The following is a 4,286-nucleotide window of genomic DNA, read 5'->3' on the forward strand; positions in this document are numbered from 1 at the left end:
TTACCCGGCCGGAAAGGCTTCCAGCTCAGAGCTTGCTGCCTGCATTCATCAAGGTTTCTAGGACAACTGGAGAAAAATACATAACTAAGTAGATGAGTGATTAGATTCTCTGAAAATAACTGCTATTATTACCTCATTATAATGTGTGGAAGGGCTGCCAACTTAATTACCATACAGCCTGCATTTGTCTATGCAAATATCTTCAACGAAAAAAATTTAAAATATTCAGTCTAACTTGGAATTTTAAAGAAACTTCAGAATAGAATCCCCAGAAGAAGCCCAGGTAGATTCTGATACTGAGTACCGAATTACCCCACAATTTCAGGCTCTGAAAACAGTGATGTGTTTCCTTTTGTCACCCCATTTGAATAGATATCTGGATGATACAGGAATACAGTTTAAAAAACTACTTAAAAGAAGCTGAAACTCAATAAACCAAGGTACAGAAGGAACTCTAAACCCATCTGCGTTATAAAAGATCCTGGTCGACTTGTTTATATACCTTAGAAAATCAAAGACTTCAAAATTCAGTAGAACATGGTCCAGGAAAGCAAGCACTTTCTAATCCAACACCCTCTCCTTTTTGGTCAGTGAGTGTTGTTGAATAAACAAACATGCAGAAATGTAGTTTCCAAAAGTCAGAGCTTCAAGGAGATTCGCACCGGGCATGGTGGCGCACGCCTGTGATCCCAGCCTGTGATCCCAGCACTCGGGAGGCTGAGGCAGGAGGACTGTTGTGAGTTCAAGGCCAGCCTGGGCTACATAAGTGCACTCAAGGCCAGCCTGAACTGTATAGCAAGACCCTGTCTCAAAAAAAAAAAAAAAAAGAAAGATTCGCTATCAGTAAAAATTTTGACATGTAACATTATCTTTTCCACAGATTTTAAAAAATTGTTATGCCTCAAATATCACTAATTATCTTTTGTTTTTCAAGAACAAAATACACCAAATGCAGAGTAAATGGGCCCCAATCCAGATGAACTTCATGAAGATTATTTAAGTAGAAGAAAACCGGGATGAAAAGCTATCCATATTACCACAGACCAACCAGAAAAGAGCAGATCTGCAGGTTTACTAACAACCTTCTCCATAACTGTCTGACTCCTCCGGCTTGTTTTTTGGTGAGGTTAGCATTTTCCTGGTCTCTTGATTTTAAATTTTTCCTTTCATGTAGCCAAGAACTTGTATTTCCCTTGTCTCCTTTTACTTCTCCTGCACTGTCTCCCAAATCACCTGTGTGACAAACCTCCCCCCTTCTACAGGGTATAGGCTGAAAGTATTCTGCCCCTAAATACTGGCCTTTTTCATTTTATGGAGGTTTCACTGCCTTGCAGGGGAGGCCTGGTCTATTTCCTGAAGCTAAATTCATTGTGCTCCATAAAAAAGCAAACAAAAATCACTCAAACCACAGGCTGCACCGAGTCACCCACCGCCACTGCCCCTCCAGTTGTTCATGCAATTAATGCTTTTTCTGGTTCTGACCCTGTGTTCTCCGCATCCTTCTAGTGTATGTATTTTCCCTGTAGAATTTTCCCTTCCAAGTTCATAAATCCTAAAGCAGTTACATACAAAATGTTCACCTACAAATTGTTTCCCAAAGTGAAACAAACTCAGGAGATGAAAGAAACTATGGACAGGGTTGTGGATTCAGCTCAGCAGCACAGCGCCTACCTGGCAAGCTCAAGGTCATGAGTTCGATTCCCGGTACCGGGGGGGGGAAAAAAAAAAAAAGAAACTATGGACAGACATGAGCTCACCTGCAATAGTAATATTGTAATGTTTCACTCTGTACATATGTTGTCAGGGAAGGAAGAGGTAGAAAAGGGAAGGAACAGACTTTATATAAATACTGCCAAAGATTATTCGGTTAGCCCTTCAGAACAGTCCTATCCAGATATGACCTGCAAGGGTGTATTCTTGACCCCAGCCCCATGGCTGCCTTGGGTGAAGGACCTTTTCCTCTTCCAGGCCCTCTGCCAGCCTGCTTCTGCCCTGGAGCCAGGTGACCATGGATTAAAACCATGATCCAGAATAAACCTATCTTCCTTTACATCAAGGTTGCCAGGTATTTTGTCTGTGTGACAAGAAAGTGACTTAAGACAGCATGCTTTATTACTCCTGTTTACACATGGCAAAACTAAAACTGGAAACGTTTTAGACTTGACCAACCAATGTCACATGACTACGAGGTGTCATCACAGGCCCATACTAAGCTCTGCCCTCTTCCAATGCTGTGGATGTCTACTACTCCCTCCCATATGTTCCATCACCGAGGGATCAACTTCTTAAAGAGTCAGTATTTCAAAGCAAACTGGGCATGGTGGCGCATGGCTATAATCCCAGCACTCGGGAGGCTGAGGCAGGAAGATGGCCGTAAATTCGAGGTTAGCCCCCACTACATAAGCAAGTTCAAAGCCAGCTTGCACTACCCAGTGAGACCCTGGTTCAAAAAAAAAAAAAAAAAAAAATTAAAGCAAGGGTAGCCCTCTAACCTTTGGGACGCCATCTCCCTTCATTCAACTAACAAGCTGGAAAGCCATTCTCAATCTCTCCAGTAGAAAGCTAGGCCTCTCTTCTCTTCTGCACACCACTTGTAACAGCTACTTTGTTCCACAGTAATTTCCAACAGTTCATGTTTCAAAGGGACTTACTCATAAAGACACTGGTTGTCCACAATGTTTGCATCAGCATATAATTTTTTCAATAACGTTTCAGGCTGATGCAATATTTCTAGTTCTCAAACTTGACAGCTAATGATGAGAACAGAGAACAGTCAAAAATTATGCAAGACAAAGCTACATTTTTTTTGCTTCACATCTGCCTCTATGGGTCTCCTGTGAGTCATCGTCTTTTGTGTTCAGTCATAATTATAAGAACTATCATTTTTCTACCCTAGAATTACTTTGCTTTTTAAAGAAAAACTCTCCAATAAAAATGGAATTCCATTGCATCTTTTACCATCTTGCAAAAATGTTGGCCTCTATGTTAGTACCTCAGATATGACGTTCTGATCTCCACAATTATCATTTTTAAAAACAGGAAAAGGCACATTAAGGCTACAATTCATTTATTTATCTATCCAAAAAACACATGAAATCCTATCACCTACCAGGACCTGCGACCCAAAAGTGAACAAGAATTGCCTCTCCTCTCAGAGCCTGGTGGAGAGAAAAGGTAAAGAAATACATAATAAATTGAAGGAGCAAGCCTAAGGCAAGGGTGCAGCACACGGCTTGGGGCAGGGACCACCAGGGAACGCTCCCTGGAGGAAGTGGTCTCTGCGGACTTGTGAACAGCTATCTCTCAGTACAAAACAGACCTAAAAGACTGGACTCTATTCCCCGAGAGGTATAGGATTTATTTGCCAACATTCAAGTCCCAATCATTTTTGACTACCTGTCCTAAGTTTCACCCTTAATGCTTCCTTACATCAAATTACAAGTTTAACAAATTTGGTCTTCTCCTGGTGCTTTTCCACAGGTCTACGGAGTAGGATTAAAGATAGGGCTGGGGATTTAGCTCAGCGGCAAAAGCGCCTGCCTGGCAAGCGCAAGGGCGTAAGTTCGGTTCCCGGTACCGGAGAAAAAAAAAAGGATTAAAGATAGGCACAATGAAACAAAATGCACTGTTTAAAGCAATCATAATTTTCCCAGCTGGAAATGAACACTTTCAACAATTCAAGGCCTACAAAGCACGGCTGTCGGAAGAGGAAACAGGTTCAAAAAAAGTCCCATTTTAATACAACAGCATCAAAGGTCTCTTTGAGCACCAGAAGTGCTCGAACAAACAGAGAAACAGAAGGCTATTGTGGGGCTTTCGCCTCCCCCGACGATGAACCCCAAACACACTGCAATGGTAAACAAACAAGCCTCTGAGCTGCGATCTGATTTGGTGGCCTGACATAACATTACAATTTAGGAAACCTCTCCCATTCATTATTTCCCCAAGCCCCACGGGGCAGCTCCACGGCTTTGGCTGGGTCCTGGGTTTATTGCTTGTAAATTACAACGCACAGCGCGCCTCTGCGGGCAAATGAAAACCAGGGCTTGAAAGCTCCACAGAAGACAGGACGCGCCGCCGGAATGCACTCTGCCCGCGTGTACGGGGAGCACCGCCGCGCCTTTACGCCGCCCCGGGGGTCTGAAACTCCTAGAAGGCCACCAGTGCCCGCTGCAGGGCGGTCGGGGGCGCCTTCCACACCTGCCCCGGCAGGGCCGCGGGCCCGATCTCCGCTTCAGGGCCGGGCCACGCAGCCGAGCGGGCGCCGGAGCCCGACTTCGCCCCGG

This window comes from Chinchilla lanigera, unplaced genomic scaffold (genome assembly GCF_000276665.1).
Source record: "Chinchilla lanigera isolate Chin_1 unplaced genomic scaffold, ChiLan1.0 scaffold00029, whole genome shotgun sequence".
NCBI lineage: Eukaryota > Metazoa > Chordata > Mammalia > Rodentia > Chinchillidae > Chinchilla > Chinchilla lanigera.